Source organism: Scomber japonicus, chromosome 5 (genome assembly GCF_027409825.1).
Source record: "Scomber japonicus isolate fScoJap1 chromosome 5, fScoJap1.pri, whole genome shotgun sequence".
NCBI classification, from domain to species: Eukaryota; Metazoa; Chordata; class Actinopteri; order Scombriformes; family Scombridae; genus Scomber; species Scomber japonicus.
In genome coordinates, this window is record NC_070582.1 from 1,242,108 (window position 1) to 1,262,554 (window position 20,447).

A 20,447-nucleotide genomic window follows, 5' to 3' on the forward strand; every position below is an offset into this window, starting at 1 on the left:
GTCGGACCCCGAGCATAGCTGCCCGCTCGGTTTGCCGGAACCGATAACTCAGACAAAGTTCCCGATAAAAAAAAAAATGTGCAAGAGGTAAGAGTGCCAACACTTTGTTTAATTTGTTGAAAAATTAAGAAAATGAGGTCCTCCCTCGGTGGGGATCGTCTAAATACACGTAATCTCCCCTTGGCCCACCGCCTGTTACTCGCAGACTGACAGACACATCCAATCAGGACGAGGCATCATTGTCCAATACATGTGTCTGTTGAGTAAAAACAAGGCAAAAGGTGAAGCCACCCCAGATAGCAAAATTCTTTTGGCCCATATCTGGCCCACACCTGACATGTTCATCCGGCCCACATACAGCATGGAATGATGGCACTTGGGCGGTCCGCTCATGTTTGCCAAAAGTGGGCCATAACCAGGCCATCACAATGCCAGATGTCAACCAAAAACACACCAAATAAACCAGTTCGGCCAAGACTGGCCCAAATATGTTTCAACAAAGGTGGGCCAAGTATGTTTCCTTATATGTGGGCCTCTTTAGGCTCACATCCGGATTAGTCATTGCCATACTTGCCATATTTCGGCCAAAGATGGGCCATATTCGTTTTGTGATATTTGGCCCTAATGTAGCATTTACTACATGGGCCAGTTTAGGTTCACGTCTGTTTTGTCCGGGCCAGAAGAATGCCTACAGTGCCGGATCATTGCCTCAAGTGGCCCACATCCGCATGCTATCTGGGCTACCTGTAGGTACCTACCATGTACCTACCTTTGCCGGTGTGAGTCTCTCTAATGCTGTTGTGTTTTGCACTTCAGGGCCACCATAAGTATTACAGTAAAAGTACTTACCACTACCTCCTTCTTTTCTTCTATACTTCTCTGTTCTCTCTCTCATTCTTTCCTTTTGCTTCTCTGACTTCTTCTTTTCTTTCAGTCTTTGCAGCCTTGACCACCTCCTCCTCTCTCCTCCTCTCTCCTCCTCTCTCCTCCTCTCCTCTGACGTTCTTTCTCCACCTCTTCTATCTCTGCCTGAATATTTCCCTTTTACTACCTTTCATTCCTTCCTCTCACTTTTTCTTTTCTCCGCCTCCTCCTTTCTTTTCTCTGCTGTCCTTCTGTGACTCAGTCGTGAGCTTCTTACGAGACTTTAAAGCCTTCGAGGCTGATTTATGATTTCCAGCTACATGAATGAAATTGACGGGACTTCAGCGAGAGAGTTAATCATTTATTTTTCCCCTCGTATGGACACCTGAACCGTGACACACACACACACACACACACACACACACACACACACACTAATCCTCTCCTTGAAGCAACAGTCAAAATCTCATCAGTTCCTCTGCCTTCACTCTTCTTTCAGCCTGCAGTCAAAAGCCCCAAACCTGTAATACTGAGTATGAGTCTGCGTTGTTCCTTATAGAAGAAGAACACTCGGACAGAGAAGGCCGAGCATCTCACTCCACAAACACTCTGAAACACCAGAGCTGCAGACGTTACTAAACCTACAGTTTCTGTGCAGGCCTGGACTGGGACAAAAAATTCGGCCCTGGACTTTTTGGTCCAGACTGGCCCACTACAATCTGTGCGCAGATACTGAGCCAACTCGCGTTGATGTACATTTAAACACAGAAGCCCTTAATAACAATAGTATACTGAACAATATCCCTTATATTCTGGAGACTTGAATAGGCTTGAATTAGTTTTAACTGTATCATGGGAAACTGTTGAACAAGCAATAAACAATAAACAATAAACACTGACTGAAAAAGATGTATAAAGCATCATATCATCAATGTCCTTCATGAGCAAATTGGACTGTGGGCACAAAGAAAGGTGCATGTTGACACTTACAACACTTTAACTCTGGTGACCTGATTTGGGGGAAGTCATTATAGGTAGAAATGATCAAAAACTGTGAAAATCTACATGCTCAAACCACATCACATTGCAACATGTGAGTTGTAAGCTTGCAAGATTTGGACAGAAGGAAGAAAGGGAGGAAGGACAGATGGAAGGAAGGAAAAGAACACAGGAAGGAAAGTGGGCCGGATTGCACCGCTCAGCGGGCCGGTTCTGGCCCATGGGCCGCATGTTTGACTCCTCACGGTTGGACGTATTGGACGCTGTTGATATTGTTGACTTCAGATCTGAGAGCGAGATGCAGATCAGAGAGCAGAGACTCTGATTGTAGGAAGGAAGGAAGGACAGATGGAAGGAAGGGAGGAAGGACAGATGGAAGGAAGGAACGAAGAAAGGAAAAAAGGAAGGAAGGGAGGAAGGACAGATGGAAGGAAGGGAGGAAGGACAGATGGAAGGAAGGAACGAAGAAAGGAAAAAAGGAAGGAAGGGAGGAAGGACAGATGGAAGGAAGGGAGTAAGGACAGATGGAAGGAAGGAACGAAGAAAGGAAAAAAGGAAGGTAGGGAGGAAGGACAGATGGAAGAAAGGGAGGAAGGACAGAAGGAAGGAAGGGAGGAAGAACAGATGGAAGGAAGGAAAAGAACACAGGAAGGAAAGTGGGCCGGATTACACCGCTCAGCGGGCCGGTTCTGGCCCACGGGCCGCATGTTTGACTCCTCACGGTTGGACGTATTGGATGCTGTTGATATTGTTGACTTCAGATCTGAGAGCAGAGACTCTGATTGTAGGAAGGAAGGAAGGACAGATGGAAGGAAGACAGTAACTAAGAAAGGAAAAAAAGGAAGGTAGGGAGGAAGGACAGATGGAAGGAAGGGAGGAAGGACAGATGGAAGGAAGGAACGAAGAAAGGAAAAAAGGAAGGTAGGAAGGAAAGACAGATGGAAGAAAGGTAGGAAGGACAGATGGAAGGAACGAAGGAACGAAGAAAGGAAAAAAGGAAGGAAGGGAGGAAGGACAGATGGAAGGAAGGGAGTAAGGACAGATGGAAGGAAGGAAGGAACGAAGAAAGGAAAAAAGGAAGGTAGGAAGGAAGGAAGGACAGATGGAAGAAAGGCAGTAAGGACAGATGGAAGAAAGGTAGGAAGGACAGATGGAAGAAAGGGAGGAAGGACAGATGGAAGGAACGAAGGAACGAAGAAAGGAAAAAAGGAAGGTAGGAAGGAAGGACAGATGGAAGAAAGGCAGTAAGGACAGATGGAAGAAAGGTAGGAAGGACAGAAGGAAGGAAGGAACGAAGAAAGGAAAAAAGGAAGGTAGGGAGGAAGGACAGATGGAAGAAAGGCAGTAAGGACAGATGGAAGAAAGGTAGGAAGGACAGAAGGAAGGAAGGGAGGAAGAACAGATGGAGGGAAGGAAAAGAACACAGTAAGGAAAGTGGGCCGGATTGCACCGCTCAGCGGGCCGGTTCTGGCCCACGGGCCGCATGTTTGACTCCTCACGGTTGGACGTATTGGATGCTGTTGATATTGTTGACTTCAGATCTGAGAGTGAGATGCAGATCAGAGAGCAGAGACTCTGATTGTAGGAAGGAAGGAAGGACAGATGGAAGGAAGACAGTAACGAAGAAAGGAAAAAAAGGAAGGTAGGGAGGAAGGACAGATGGAAGGAAGGGAGGAAGGACAGATGGAAGGAAGGGAGGAAGGACAGATGGAAGGAAGGAACGAAGAAAGGAAAAAAGGAAGGTAGGGAGGAAAGACAGATGGAAGAAAGGGAGGAAGGACAGATGGAAGGAACGAAGGAACGAAGAAAGGAAAAAAGGAAGGAAGGGAGGAAGGACAGATGGAAGAAAGGTAGGAAGGACAGAAGGAAGGAAGGAACGAAGAAAGGAAAAAAGGAAGGTAGGGAGGAAGGACAGATGGAAGAAAGGGAGTAAGGACAGATGGAAGAAAGGGAGGAAGGACAGATGGAAGAAAGGGAGTAAGGACAGAAGGAAGAAAGGGAGGAAGGACAGATGGAGGGAAGGAAAAGAACACAGGAAGGAAAGTGGGCCGGATTGCACCGCTCAGCGGGCCGGTTCTGGCCCACGGGCCGCATGTTTGACTCCTCACGGTTGGACGTATTGGATGCTGTTGATATTGTTGACTTCAGATCTGAGAGTGAGATGCAGATCAGAGAGCAGAGACTCTGATTGTAGGAAGGAAGGAAGGACAGATGGAAGGAAGACAGTAACGAAGAAAGGAAAAAAAGGAAGGTAGGGAGGAAGGACAGATGGAAGGAACGAAGGAACGAAGAAAGGAAAAAAGGAAGGAAGGGAGGAAGGACAGATGGAAGGAAGGGAGTAAGGACAGATGGAAGGAAGGAAGGAACGAAGAAAGGAAAAAAGGAAGGTAGGAAGGAAGGACAGATGGAAGAAAGGTAGGAAGGACAGAAGGAAGGAAGGAACGAAGAAAGGAAAAAAGGAAGGAAGGGAGGAAGGACAGATGGAAGGAAGGGAGTAAGGACAGATGGAAGGAAAGAAGGAACGAAGAAAGGAAAAAAGGAAGGTAGGAAGGAAGGACAGATGGAAGAAAGGTAGGAAGGACAGAAGGAAGGAAGGAACGAAGAAAGGAAAAAAGGAAAGTAGGGAGGAAGGACAGATGGAAGAAAGGGAGGAAGGACAGATGGAAGGAAGGGAGGAAGGACAGATGGAAGGAAGGGAGGAAGGACAGATGGAATAGATCTGAGATGCAGATCAGCTGGATTCATGTCACTTCCAGACAGAGACTCTGATTGTGTGACTCTAGTGAGCCATGTCCGACACACACACGATGCCGCAGCAACACTTTGGGTAATTTCATGGCTGTGTGGTTTCACCCGTATGGAAACAGAGCTCTGTGAGAATTGATTATCAAACTGCTCGTTCTCAACGGGTTTGTTCAGGGTTGGCTGGTAATCACGGCCAATCACATCTGCTCCTCTTTTTAAAAATAGGGTTTTTTTCATTTGTCTCAGAAATGTTTAACCCTCCTGTTGTCCTCGAGTCAAGGAAGGAAGGAAAGGAGGAAGGAAGGAAAGGAGGAAAGGAGGGAGGAAAGAAGGAAGGAAAGGAAGAAGGAAAGGAGGGAGGAAGGAAGGAAGGAAGGAAGGAAGGAAGGAAGGAAGGAGGGAGGAACGAAGGAAGGACGGAAAGGAGGGAGGAAGGAAGGAAGGAAGGAAGGAAGGAAGGAAGGAGGGAGGGGGGAGGGAGGAAGGAATGAAGGAGGAAGGAAAGGAGGGAAGGAAAAAGGAAGGAAAGGGGGAGCGAGGGAGGGAGGGAGGGAGGAAAGGAGTAAGGAAGGAGGGAGGAAGGAAGGAAGGAATGAAGGAGGAAGGAAAGGAGGAAGGAGGGAAGGAAAAAGGAAGGAAAGGGGGAGGGAGGGAGATAGGAAGGAAGGAGGGAGGGAGATAGGAAGGAAGGAGGGAGGGAGGGAGGGATGGAAGGAAGGAAAGGAAGGAGGGAGGAAGGAGGGAGGGAGGGAGGAAGGAAGGAAGGAAAGGTGGGAGGGCAGGAAGGAAGGAGGAAGGAAAGTTCCTGTTGTCCTTCCTTGACTGGAGGACAACAGGAGGGTTAAATATATTTTGCAACTTGGTAGAGATATTAATTTAAATCTTAATTCAGCTGGCGTTACATTTCTGCTCCAAACAGATCAGCTGTTGTAAATGATCAGTGTATAACTGTGATTGCAGGGAGATTGGTTTGGGAGCAGTTCGTCTGTCAGACATCAGTGAGTCACATCAGAGTAAACTAAATAAGAGTGCAAAACAATGTTTCTGGTGTAAAAGCAGCAGACTGGGCTGGAAGTGTCTCTAACAGCTACTCAGAGTCTCAGTGGTGGAGCACAGTGTTGCCAACTCCTCAGTAAGGAAAGTAGCTATTGGCTGTCCTAAAAGTCGCTAGAAGTCGCTAAATGACGTCATCGCCTTATTTGCATAATTACCATTTGCATGTTATTGTAACGGACGCTGTAAGAAAGAGGAATAAAGACAAAAAGTGAGTTAAAAAACCCTAAATATGTTAAGAACTACAAATGAGCTTCCTTATGTTGATTCTTGGTTTGTTTGTTTTTTAAAATGTAAATCAATTTTGTTCTGTATTGTTAAATGTTAGAATATCAAATTGAATCAAAAGACTGGTATGCAGGGTGGATGTGGAGTGGTGTGTGGGGGGGTGTGGGTCTCCTCTCTGCTCTGACTGCAGCTGTGTGAGGCTACTGTGAACCTGACCGCCTGTGAGTGCTTTGGGACAGGGGAGGGGCTCACGGCAGCACCCACTACTCATTGACGACAGTAACGATACATGCTTTCACTTCAAAGTCTCCAATAACACCAGAAAAAAGTCGCTAGATTTGTCGCTAGTCGCTTTTGAGGAAAAAAGTCGCTATGAGGGTTTGGAAAGTCGCCAGATTTAGCGAGAAAGTCGCCAAGTTGGCAACACTGGTGGAGCAACCCAAACCACGACCCAAAGACCATCACACAGGACCAGCTCACGGTAGATCTTTGGGACCAGACTAGGCATGGGCCGGTTACCGGTTTCAAGCTAAACCATGGTATGAAAAAGTCACGGTTTCAAAACCACTAAAATGTTCCGTCATATCATTCGTGCGATATTAGCTGGTTTTTTAATGTGACATGTGCAGCTGCAGCGTGAAGTCCAACCCCTCCCGTACTCCTCCTCCTGCAAACCACGACCCAAAGACCATCACACAGGACCAGCTCACGGTAGATCTTTGGGACCAGACTAGGAATGGGCCGGTTACCGGTTTCAAGCTAAACCATGGTATGAAAAAGTCACGGTTTCAAAACCACTAAAATGTTCCGTCACACCGTTCCTGCGGTATGAACGGGGTTTTTTAATGTGACGTCTGGTCAGAGAGGAAGTGGAGGTTGCTCAGGTCGTGTGCAGCTGCAGCGTTAAGTACAACCCCTCCCGTACTCCTCCCATGCTCCTCCCGTACTCCTCCCATGCTCCTCCCGTACTCCTCCCATGCTCCTCCTGCGCTCCTCCCGTACTCCTCCCATGCTCCTCCCATGCTCCTCCCATGCTCCTCCCGTACTCCTCCCATGCTCCTCCTGCGCTCCTCCCGTACTCCTCCCATGCTCCTCCTGCGCTCCTCCCGTACTCCTCCCATGCTCCTCCCGTACTCCTCCCATGCTCCTCCTGCGCTCCTCCCGTACTCCTCCCATGCTCTTCCTGCGCTCCTCCCATACTCCTCCCATGCTCCTCCCATGCTCCTCCCGCACTCCTCCTGTGCTCCTCCCGTACTCCTCCCATGCTCCTCCTGCGCTCCTCCCGTACTCCTCCCGTACTCCTCCTGCGCTCCTCCCGTACTCCTCCCATGCTCCTCCTGCGCTCCTCCCGTACTCCTCCCATGCTCCTCCTGCGCTCCTCCCGTACTCCTCCTATGCTCCTCCCGTACTCCTCCCATGCTCCTCCTGTGCTCCTCCCATACTCCTCCCATGCTCCTCCCGTACTCCTCCCGTACTCCTCCTCCTGCTGTTACAAGCAAGTAGCTCTGCAGGCTGTATGACGGCTGAAGGAGGCGAGTCCCCAAACTTCCCCCGTCTAAAAGGACCAAGTCGGCTGTGACCAAAAACTGTTGAGATTCAGTTTTAAGCTCCTGCCTGCATTTATTTATTTATTTATATTTATCTTAAAAGTGTTTTTACCTTTTTTAATTATTTATGTTCTGATCTTGAGCCACAGGTGAAGTGATTGAACTGGGCGTAACCTCCATGATGTCTTGCTGCGGAGTTCAGTCTGAATTTATCTAGAAAACCAACAATAATACTAAATGTACATTTTAACAAACCTGATGCTGCTTTTAAATCTAGTTTAACTGATTTATGAATTCATCACCATAGCAACATTTATTATTACTGAGCTTTACACCGAAACGTCTGTAGCTCTGGTGAGTCGGTGTTTTAGTGTTTTTAGAGCGTATTCCTTCTATAAGGAACAATGCAGACCCCTCAATGTGAACTTTGTGGTTCTGGTATTTCTGGTAACAAACTGACTCAGTGATGGAGGGGGGTGGGTGGGGGGGGGGGGGCGGGGGTGAGACCGTGTAGGATTTTAAAAACAAGGCAGGCGTCATTGTATAGTCTGAGATGATCCACGGTGAGAAGATTATACTTACGGATGTTGCAGTGATACAGTCAAGCCCGAAATTATTCATACCCCTGGCAAATTTTGACTTAAAATTACTTTTATTCAACCAGCAAGTTGTTTTTTGACCGGAAGTGACACAGGCGTCTCCAAGAAGATAAAAAGACGATGTACAAAAGGCATCATTGTGGTAAAAAAAATATTTCAGTCAGCTTTTATTTACATTTGAACAAAAAGTGGCATGTCCAAAAGGGGTATGAATAATTTCGGGCTTGACTGTATCTGTGAGACTTGTGCTTGTTTGTAGAGGAACTCGAGTTGTTGTATTGGAGTTATTCCAGCCTGTGATACAGTCTGACAGAGAATATCACAGTGTGCATGTATGAGAGCTTCTACCTCAGTTGACAGAGATGACTGAATGTAAAGTTGGCCAGACCAAACTCCATGGTATGGGAAATCCCTTTATGGTTAAATTTGAGTCCAAAATGATGCCTAGATATTTGAAATCTGACACCAACTGAAGCATCAAAGCCTGATAAATCTCTATGATCCATTGTTGTCCAAAACATATTAAAGGTTTCTGATGCTGGATGTTAAACGAGGTCAAAATGTGAAAAGTTGAGGTGTGTAGAAATGCTGTCAGGGCTTCAACCTGCTCTGAACATTTCTATTTCTACGCTGCTGACATTGGTTTGCCACACATGCTCATAAATGTTCGTCCACTCTTATATTTAAGATGGTTGCTAAGGTGCTTACTAAGATGGTTGCTAAGGTGTTTCCACTCTCATATTTAAGATGGTTGCTAAAGTGGTTACTAAGGTGATTGCTAAGGTGTTTCCACTCTCATATTTAAGATGGTTGCTAAGGTGGTTGCTAAGGTATTTCCACTCTCATATTTAAGATGGTTGCTAAGGTGGTTACTAAAGTGGTTACTAAGGTGTTTCCGCTCTCATATTTAAGATGGTTGCTAAGGTGGTTGCTAAGGTATTTCCACTCTCATATTTAAGATGGTTGCTAAGGTGGTTGCTAAGGTATTTCCACTCTCATATTTAAGATGGTTGCTAAGGTGGTTACTAAAGTGGTTACTAAGGTGTTTCCGCTCTCATATTTAGGTTGGTTGCTAAGGTAGTTACTAAGGTGGTTGCTAAGGTGTTTCCGCTCTCATATTTAGGTTGGTTGCTAAGGTAGTTACTAAGGTGGTTGCTAAGGTGTTTCCACTCTCATATTTAAGATGGTTGCTAAGGTGGTTACTAAAGTGGTTACTAAGGTGTTTCCGCTCTCATATTTAGGTTGGTTGCTAAGGTAGTTACTAAGGTGGTTGCTAAGGTGTTTCCACTCTCATATTTAAGGTGGTTGCTAAGGCGGTTACTAAGGTGGTTACTAAGGTGTTTCCGCTCTCATATTTAAGATGGTTGCTAAGGTGGTTGCTAAGGTGTTTCCACTCTCATATTTAGGTTGGTTGCTAAGGTGATTACTAAAGTGGTTACTAAGGTGTTTCCGCTCTCATATTTAGGTTGGTTGCTAAGGTAGTTACTAAGGTGGTTGCTAAGGTGTTTCCACTCTCGTATTTAAGGTGGTTGCTAAGGTGGTTACTAAAGTGTTTCCGCTCTCATATTTAAGATGGTTGCTAAGGTGGTTGCTAAGGTGTTTCCACTCTCATATTTAGGTTGGTTGCTAAGGTGATTACTAAAGTGGTTGCTAAGGTGGTTGCTAAGGTGTTTCCACTCTCGTATCTCAGATGTGATTCAGCTCCAAATTGTATGAATGGATTTGAGGACCAGCAGAAGATTAATAAGGAGTTAACTGGAAATCATGCAAAGATATTCCAGCACAGGCTCAGAATATTAATATACAGAGCTGCAGATGTGAAGATGATGTCACTGAGCCGCTGTCACATGATCACATGATCACAGCTTCAGTCGTAGGTCAGGAATACAAAACCTGTTTGTAGCACATTGATCATTTCTCAAAGAGCTGAGCTGTAAACTGTCTGCATCACACCGAGCTGCTCTCTACTGGACAGGACAGCAGGACTTTTATCTTTTATTTCAGAGGTGTCAAACTCATTTTCATTCAAGGGCCACAAACCTCCCAATTTGATCTAATGTGGGCCGGATCATAGAAAAGAAAGGAAGGAAGGAAGGGAGCACAAAATGAACGAAGGAAGGAAGGAAGGAAAGAAAAAAAAGAAGGCGGAAAGGGAGGAAGGAATGAAGGAAGGAAGGACAAGTGGAAGGGAGGAAGGAAGGAAGGAAGGAAAGATTGAAGGATGGGAGGAAGGACAGATGGAAGGAAGGAAAAGGAGAAGGAAGGAAGGAAAGATGGAGGGATGGGAGGAAGGACAGATGGAAGGAAGGAAAAGGAGAAGGAAGGAAGGAAAGATGGAAGGATGGGAGGAAGGACAGAAGGAAGGAAGGAAGGAAGGAAGGAAAAAAGACAGGAAGGAAAGTGGGCCAAATCGGACCCCTCGGCGGGCCAGTTCTGGACCACGGGCCGCATGTTTGACCCCCCTGGTTTATTTGATGCTTTAGTGGGAGATGTTACAGGTGTTAGTGTGTGATTGGTGGATTTAAGGTTGTACAGTTTTATACGGCTTTATTAGATATTGCATTCATTCACTCTACATTCATATTGTGAGGGAGGTTAAGACATATTGAGTTAGTTTGAGTCTGTTTTTGTTTATATGTTGGAAAAAGAGATTTCCTGGTTTAATAAAAGTTAATAAGATGACGAGTTTCCAGCATGAAATGAATTAGTCCATTTAGGATTAGGATACTTTATTGGTCTCCCTAGGGAGAAATGTATCTTGGAGACAGGGTGTTGCATAAATAACATACAATAAAAAACAAAACAAAACAACATGCAATACAAATGTACGGTAAAAAGACAGTGGTGGGATAAACACAACCTGACATTGGACGATCCTACTCATGTACTGTACCACCATACACCCCCCTCTCCCCATCAAGGCATTCACCTCCCATCACCCTCTCCACATCACCTCCCATCACCCTCTCCACATCCCCTCCCATCACCTTCTCCACATCACCTCCCATCCCCTCCCATCACCTTCTCCACATCACCTCCCATCCCCTCCCATCACCTTCTCCACATCACCTCCCATCACCTTCTCCACATCACCTCCCATCACCTTCTCCACATCACCTCCCATCACCCTCTCCACATCACCTCCCATCACCCTCTCCACATCACCTCCCATCACCCTCTCCACATCACCTCCCATCACCCTCTCCACATCACCTCCCATCACCCTCTCCACATCACCTCCCATCACCTCCCATCACCCTCTCCACACCCTCTCCACATCACCTCCCATCACCCTCTCCACACCCTCTCCACATCACCTCCCATCACCTTCTCCACATCACCTCCCATCACCCTCTCCACATCACCTCCCATCACCTTCTCCACATCACCTCCCATCACCCTCTCCACATCACCTCCCATCACCCTCTCCACATCACCTCCCATCACCCTCTCCACATCACCTCCCATCACCCTCTCCACATCACCTCCCATCACCCTCTCCACATCACCTCCCATCGCCCTCTCCACATCACCTCCCATCACCTTCTCCACATCACCTCCCATCACCTTCTCCACATCACCTCCCATCACCCTCTCCACATCACCTCCCATCACCTTCTCCACATCACCTCATATCACCCTCTCCACATCCCCTCCCATCACCCTCTCCACATCACCTCCCATCACCTTCTCCACATCACCTCCCATCACCCTCTCCACATCCCCTCCCATCACCCTCTCCACATCACCTCCCATCACCTTCTCCACATCACCTCCCATCACCTTCTCCACATCACCTCCCATCACCCTCTCCACATCACCTCCCATCACCCTCTCCACATCACCTCCCATCACCCTCTCCACATCACCTCCCATCACCCTCTCCACATCACCTCCCATCACCCTCTCCACATCACCTCCCATCACCTTCTCCACATCACCTCCCATCACCCTCTCCACATCACCTCCCATCACCTTCTCCACATCACCTCCCATCACCTTCTCCACATCACCTCCCATCACCCTCTCCACATCACCTCCCATCACCCTCTCCACATCACCTCCCATCACCCTCTCCACATCACCTCCCATCACCCTCTCCACATCACCTCCCATCGCCCTCTCCACATCACCTCCCATCACCTTCTCCACATCACCTCCCATCACCTTCTCCACATCACCTCCCATCACCCTCTCCACATCACCTCCCATCACCTTCTCCACATCACCTCATATCACCCTCTCCACATCCCCTCCCATCACCCTCTCCACATCACCTCCCATCACCTTCTCCACATCACCTCCCATCACCCTCTCCACATCCCCTCCCATCACCCTCTCCACATCACCTCCCATCACCTTCTCCACATCACCTCCCATCACCTTCTCCACATCACCTCCCATCACCCTCTCCACATCACCTCCCATCACCCTCTCTACATCACCTCCCATCACCCTCTCCACATCACCTCCCATCACCCTCTCCACATCACCTCCCATCACCCTCTCTACATCACCATATCAACCTACCAAAACATTCATTCTATCATAAATATGGGTTCAGTCACACATCCCAGCACTCCATCACAGCCACTCATAGATCCATTCATTCGCATACATACACACACTATCTGGAGTCATAATACACAATTTCATTTCCATACGCAAAACCATCACTTACATTCATTTCTGGCTGTTAAGAAGCTTGATTGATACAGGAACAAAAGAATGTTTGTATCGATTGTGCCTGCTCAAAGGAAGTCTATAGAGTATATTCACAGTTCAACACGTGAGCACTGTCTGATAAAATGGCATTTGCCTGTCTAATAGTCGCCTGCTCAAACAGGTCCTGTGGATTAAGGGGGGGCGTTAACATATTTTCTTGAGTATTTGCATCTTTATAATCTTCATATCAGTGAAATAAGAAGTGACCAGCATGCTCCTGCATCCTGTCAGAGCTCAGTGTGAGAGGATGATCCAGCAGCAGAGACACACAGGTGAACTCTGACAGCAGCAGACGGGACGGATCAAAGCTGTCCACTGAGCTCAGGTAAAGACTGAGACCCAGCAGGTTTCCTCTGAGCGCTGACTCCCGCTCTGACTCCCGCTCTGACTCCCACTCTGACTCCTGCTCTGACTCCCGCTCTGACTCCTGCTCTGACTCCCGTTCTGACTCCCGCTCTGACTCCCGCTCTGACTCCAGCTCTGGCTCCCGCTCTGACTCCCGCTCTGACTCCCGCTCTGACTCCCGCTCTGACTCCCGCTCTGACTCCCACTCTGACTCCTGCTCTGACTCCCGCTCTGACTCCCGCTCTGACTCCTGCTCTGACTCCCGTTCTGACTCCAGCTCTGACTCCCGCTCTGACTCCCGCTCGGCTTCACCTGCGTCTGCAGCCGGAGCCAGGCTGACGTCCCTCTTTCCTTCCTTCCTTCCTCCCTCCTTTCCTTCCTCTGACTCCCACTCTGACTCCCGCTCTGACTCCTGCTCTGACTCCCGCTCGGCTTCACCTGCGTCTGCGGCCCGAGCCAGGCTGACGTCGGCTCGTATTTACCCAAATCCAGTTTTGCGTGTCGAACTTTGTGAACGTTTTGTGAAGGATTTGGCCCTTCTTTCTGTCCTTCCTACCTTCCTTCTGTCTGTCCTTCCTCCATTTCTTCCATCTGTCCTTCCTTCCTTCCATCTGTCCTTCCTACCTTTCTTCCTTCTGTCCTTCCTTCCATCTGTCCTTCCTACCTTCCTTTTTTCCTTTCTTCGTTTGTTCCTTCCTTCCGACCTTCCTTCCTCCGTTTCTTCCGTCTGTCCTTCCTTCCTTCCATCTGTCCTTTCTACCTTTCTACCTTTCTTCCTTCTGTCCTTCCTCCCTCCCTTCCTTCCATCTGTCCTTCCTTCCTTCTTTCTGTCCTTCCTTCTGTCTGTCTGTCCTTCCTCTGTTTCTTCCATCTGTCCTTCCTTCCATCTGTCCTTCCTACCTTCCTTTTTTCCTTTCTTCGTTCCTTCCTTCCTCTGTTTCTTCCATCTGTCCTTCCTACCTGCTTCACCTGCGTCTGCAGCCGGAGCCAGGCTGACGTCGGCTCGTATTTACCCAAATCCAGTTTTGCGTGTCGAACTTTATAAACGTTTTGTGGAGGATTTGGCCCTCGGTGGCCTCCTGTCTTAGAGAGGAAGTCCTCCTGAATCAGGCGGGATTACAGTCCTGCTGCGAGGACTCTGCAGTCAGCATGCAGAGACTCAGCAGACGTGATCAGAGGAGAGAAGATGAGGTTTTTTTTTACCCGTTAAGCTTCTAATTTACATCTGTGCATCTGCTTTGAGCTGGAGCCTGAATCCATGAAGACTTCAAACCAGGTTAGAAGTGGAGGAAGACACTTTTCATCATCATGTAGAAACCACGAGAAACAGAAGAGCTGACAAGTGGAATTACTTCCCTCCTGAGCCTCAGTTTATAGCCCTCAGCTATTCTCATAACATTCAAGTCACAAAACGGAGCATCCATTTTTCTGAGAGATAAATCCCTGATGATCTTTAAAAACCCAGAAGTTCACTGAACAACATTTACATAATTCTCAAGGACCCGTCCGTCTATCAGCATCACAACATATGTTTTCTGCTGCAGGATGAGTTTGATTTTTTAAAGCTGTTTTAAAGCAAAGTTGCAGCTCTGACATGAATATAACAGCACATACTGTCTATTACTGCGATTATTAAAACATCTTAGTCCTTTTCTGCTCATACAATATTTATCTTCAAGGGTCCAAAAGGAAAAAAAATGAATACTATGAATAAAACATCATCCTGCTAACCATGAAATGAAACATGTGCTGCCAGTAATGAACCTCAGACACCTGCACGAAGAACACAAGAGACGGAAACACAAATCATCATTTATCATTTCACTTTTACTGTAATACTGCATACTACATCACTATAATACTGCAGTACTTTTACTGTAATACTGCAGTACTTTTACTGTAATACTGCATACTACATCACTATAATACTGCAGTACTTTTACTGTAATACTGCATACTACATCACTCATAATACTGCAGTACTTTTACTGTAATACTGCATACTACATCACTATAATACTGCAGTACTTTTACTGTTATACTGCATACTACATCACTATAATACTGCAGTACTTTTACTGTAATACTGCATACTACATCATTATAATACTGCAGTACTTTTACTGTAATACTGCATACTACATCATTATAATACTGCAGTACTTTTACTGTAATACTGCATACTACATCACTCATAATACTGCAGTACTTTTACTGTAGTACTGCATACTACATCACTATAATACTGCAGTACTTTTACTACAGGAGTACAGTATTTTCTACATCAGTTATGAAGCTCTAGCAGAGAAGAAGAAGAAGAAGAAGAAGAAGAAGAAGAAGTCACGGTGGCGTTTCACTAGCTGACAGATTACAGTACGATCCCTCCACAAGGCTTTGGGGAAGGCCAGCTCATTAATTGTAATTAATTAGGATAATTAAATATCCAGGAGAAGCGGTGGCCTGAGGTGTGAGAGCGCTGATCTGTGCAGCTCGGGGAATAAAGCTGCTGCTGCTCCGCTCTGCTGCTAACGCCTCGGAGTACTTCCTGCCAGGCAGACTGTGTTTTAAAAAGCAATCCAGTGCTGTAATTATTGCTCCAGCAGCCCCACCCCCGCCTAAACACCCACCCCCACCCAAACAATCTCATACCATAAATGAGAAACCTGTATTCTCCCTCCTCCATTCACACATTGATGCAGTAATCTAAAACAATTTAGACATCAATCCCTCAGAATGACCTTAATTAACCTTTAATTTATCCCTGAAAACACACCGAGCACTTCATCTCAATCAACATGTTTAGTAACCAGCCTCCATTCATTCGCCCATCAAAGCAGAAATAATTCAACCTGCCAATTAATTATATCTCAAATGATTTTCTATTCAGTTTTTACCTGTAATAGATGCACCAGATTATTCATATATATATAATAATTTACATACATCAGTGTCATTTAATTTAGACATTAAAGAGGCCTCAACCCTTAAACAGGCAACGTGCACCAGGAGATACAGACTCTTTACCCTTCGTGTTGTCCTCCCGGGTCCTTCCTCTGTCCTTCCTTCCTTCCTTCCTTCCTTCCTTCCTTCATCTGTCCGTCCTGCCTTCCTTCCTTCCTTCATCTGTCCTGCCTTCCTTCCTTCCTTCCTTCCTTCCTTCCTTAGATCTAAGTTCAGCTGTTAGGATAAATGTTCCCTCCTTCTGTCCTTTCTTCCTTCCTTCATCTGTCCTTCCTTTCTTTCTTCCTTCCTCCTCCCTCCCTCCTTCCTTTCCTTCCTTCTCCCTTCCTCCCTCCTTTCCTTCCTTCTCCCTTCCTCCCTCCTTTCCTTCCTTCTTCCTCCCTCCTTCCTTTCCTTCCTTCTTCCTGCCTTCCTTCCCTTCCTCCCTCCTTTCCTTCCTTCCTTCCTCCCTCCTTCCTTTCCTTCCTTCTTCCTCCCTTGCTTCCCTTCCTTCCTCCTTTCCTTCCTTCTTCCCTTCTTTCCATCCTTCCTTCCTTCTTCCCTCCTTTCCTTCCTTCCTTCCTTACTTTAGGTGCAAATGACATAACTAGTAAGGATTTTTTACATCTAATTTTCCACTCCTGCCTGTTTAAGGGTTAATTATGTTTAGCTATATGCACATACAGTATCAGCCCTTTATTAAAATAACATTACAGTTCCCCTTTCAGAGCTAAAGTTGCTTTATTTATCTTAATTAAGGTACAAAGTCCAACCAGAGAGATTAATAAATGAATAAATGAATGTTAACAGGATTTTAATGTCCAGTTAAATGTCCAGTGCCCATTAAAAAAAAAAAACTCCAGACATTTATTAATACATAGAACAATAATGTGTCTGATGTGGTTTTTGGTTAAGTAATTTAAAATCCTTAAAATGACATTAACCCTCCTGTTGGAGGAAAGGAAAGGAGTAAGGAGGGAGGAAGGAAGGAAGGAAGGATGGAAGGAAGGAAAGGAGTAAGGAGGGAGGAAGGAAAGGAATAAAGGAAGGAAGGAAGGAAGGAAAAGAGTAAGGAGGGGGGAAAGAAGGAAGGGTGGAAGGAAGGAGAGAATGAAGGAAAGGGGTAAGGAGGAAAAGAGTAAGGAAGGAAGGAAAGAAAGAAAGATGTAAGGAGGGAGGAAGGAAAGAAAGGAAGGAAGGGAGGAAAGGAGTAATGAGGAAAAGAGGAAGGAAGGAAGGAAAGAAAGAAATGAGTAAGAAGGGAGGAAGGAAGGAAAGGAGTATGGAAGGAGAAGGGAGCACAGTCGGCCTCTCACTGCGGCCTCCAGCACAGTCAACCTCTCACTGCCGGCTCAGCACAGTCGGCCTCTCACTGCGGCCTTCAGCACAGTCGGCCTCTCACTGCGGCCTCCAGCACAGTCGGCCTCTCTCTGCGGCCTCCAGCACAGTCAACCTCTCACTGCGGCCTCCAGCACAGTCAACCTCTCACTGCAGCCTCCGGGACAGTCGGCCTCTCACTGCGGCCTCCAGCACAGTCGGCCTCTCACTGCCGCCTCCAGCACAGTCGGCCTCTCACTGCCGCCTCCAGCACAGTCGGCCTCTCTCTGCGGCCTCCAGCACAGTCGGCCTCTCACAGCCGGCTCCAGCACAGTCGGCCTCTCACTGCGGCCTCCAGCACAGTCGGCCTCACACTGTGGCCTCCAGCACAGTCAACATCTCACTGCCGGCTCAGCACTGTCGGCCTCACACTGCGGCCTCCAGCACAGTCAACCTCTCACTGCGGCCTCCAGCAGAGTCGGCCATTCGCTGCCGGCTCCAGCACAGTCGGCCTCTCACTGCGGCCTCCAGCACAGTCAACCTCTCACTGCCGGCTCCAGCACAGTCGGCCTCTCACAGCCGGCTCCAGCACAGTCGGCCTCTCTCTGCCGGCTCAGCACAGTCAACCTCTCACTGCGGCCTCCAGCAGAGTCGGCCTCTCACTGCGGCCTCCAGCACAGTCGGCCTCTCTCTGCCGGCTCAGCACTGTCGGCCTCTCGCTGCCGGCTCAGCACAGTCGGCCTCTCTCTGCCGGCTCAGCACAGTCAGCCTCTCGCTGCCGGCTCTCTGTAAACAGAGTTTGTTTGTGTCGAGCAGCAGCAGACAGAGAGGCTTGTTTGGATAATGAAGAAACGTGTCTGTCGTTCTCTGATCCTGGTGACGGCTGCAGCAGGCTGGAAAAGCTAAATCCTCCCTGACGACTTATTTATCCTCATATTCAACCCTCAGGATGTTTTTTCAGGTTGTGAGACGATGCAACACTTTGGTTTATAGCCAAACGTGTTTTAATATTTAAAGATTTACATATAATTTACATTTAATATTCCAGCAGCACAGAAGTTGAATCCTGTTTTTTGACCAAAATCTTTTGACTTTATACTGAAGTCGTTTATCTTGTAGAGAGACTACCGAGGCTCAAATAGCTAAATCATCAATATGCTGCTTCCTTGTATCTTCCTTTTAAAACAATTAGATTGAGGGTGGTGGTGTTTAGCTTAGTGGGTAGAGCACCCGTCCCGTGTATTGAGGCTACAGTCCTCACTGCAGGCGACCCCGGTTCGAATCCCGCACTGAGTGTCCCCTCTCTGCCTCCCATTTCCTGTCTCTCTCTACTATCTATTAAAGGCAAAAAAGCCCCCCAAAAAATATACTTTAAAAAAAACTAACAATTAGATTGAGATGTTTCTGCAGTGAACCCCAAAAACAGGCTAAGACTGTGGAGTATGTAGATTCAGATTCAGCTTTATTTATCCCCGAGGGGCAATTCAGTTTCTACGAGTCCAACCTCACATAAACAAACAATAAATAACATCAGAGCGGGCGACAAATGACCAGAGGGGAAATGACGTAGAGGTTGTAGAGTTCGTAGAGATTGTGAAGACAGATAGATAGATAGATAGATAGATAGATAGATAGATAGATAGATAGATAGATAGATACTTGATCCCATTGGGAAATTCAGGAATCTCGCAGCTCACAGTCCATTCATAAATACACACAGATACACAACAAAAGACAAACAGAGGGAAGGAAGGAAGGAAGGAAGGAAGTAAGGAAAGGAAGGAAGGAAGGAAGGAAGTGTGTGAGACAGAAAGCCACATACAGCAGCAAGTACACCATCGCCTCCATGTCCTCCATTGGTTATGTGTTTGTGTCGTCATGGCAGTTTAACGCAGCGTTGCTATGACGACCCCGCTCACGTTGAGTAGGTACCTTTTTGTAATGGAAAAGGTTCCTGGAACCCAGTCGAGTTGAACTGTGTAGTGGAAAAGCGCCAATAGACACTTTATTGATCTCGTTGGGAAATTCAGGAATCTCGTAGCTCACAGACACACACACACACACACACACATTCATAAATACACACAGATACACAACAAAAGACAAACAGATACTAACAAGTTAAAATAGTAAAAAGAGATAAAAATGTGAATATTTATGACAGAAAGAGTGAACAGTGTAATATAATAAATAATAAAAGTACATGTTAAAGAGCTGTTGTGGGGATAAACCGCCCACTGCGACACTGTGGAAGTTGCGTAGCTTGAAGAGTTTGTGGTGTTTGTTGAGGTTGTTGAGTTCGTAGAGTTCGTAGAGGTTGTTGAGTTCGTAGAGTTCGTAGAGGTTGTAGACTTCGTTGAGGTTGTAGAGGTTGTAGAGTTCGTAGAGTTTGTAGAGTTCGTAGAGTTTGTAGGTTTCATAGAGTTTGTGGAGATTGTAGAGTTCGTAGAGGTTGTGGAGTTCGTAGAGTTCGTAGGTTTCGTAGAGTTTGTGGAGATTGTAGAGTTCATAGAGTTCGTAGAGGTTGTAGAGTTCGTTGAAGTTGTAGAGGTTGTAGAGGTTGTAGAGTTCATAGAGTTTGTAGGTTTCGTAGAGTTCGTAGAGTTTGTAGAGTTCGTAGAGTTTGTAGGTTTTGTAGAGTTTGTGGAGATTGTAGAGTTCGTAGAGGTTGTAGAGTTCGTTGAAGTTGTAGAGGTTGTAGAGTTCGCAGAGGTTGTAGAGTTCGTTGAGGTTGTAGAGTTCGTAGAGTTCGTAGAGTTCGTAGGTTTCGTAGAGTTTGTGGAGATTGTAGAGTTCGTAGAGGCTGTAGAGTTCGTAGAGTTTGTAGGTTTCGTAGAGTTTGTGGAGATTGTAGAGTTCGTAGAGGTTGTGGAGTTCGTAGAGTTCGTAGGTTTCGTAGAGTTTGTGGAGATTGTAGAGTCCATAGAGTTCGTAGAGATTGTTGAGATTGTTGAATTCGTAGATAGATAGATAGATAGATGGATACTTTATTGATCCCATCGGGAAATTCAGGAATCTCGTAGCTCACACACACACACACACACACACACACACACATTCATAAATACGCACAGATACACAACAA

The 20,447-nt window shown here is 46.6% G+C and overlaps 1 protein-coding gene across 1 annotated transcript in view; it reads left to right on the forward strand.

Annotated features, from left to right (window-relative positions):
* The window catches only part of LOC128358952 (metabotropic glutamate receptor 8-like), a 120,315-nt gene that overhangs the window by 75,966 nt on the left and 23,902 nt on the right, over positions 1-20,447 (forward strand). The window lies entirely within an intron of this gene.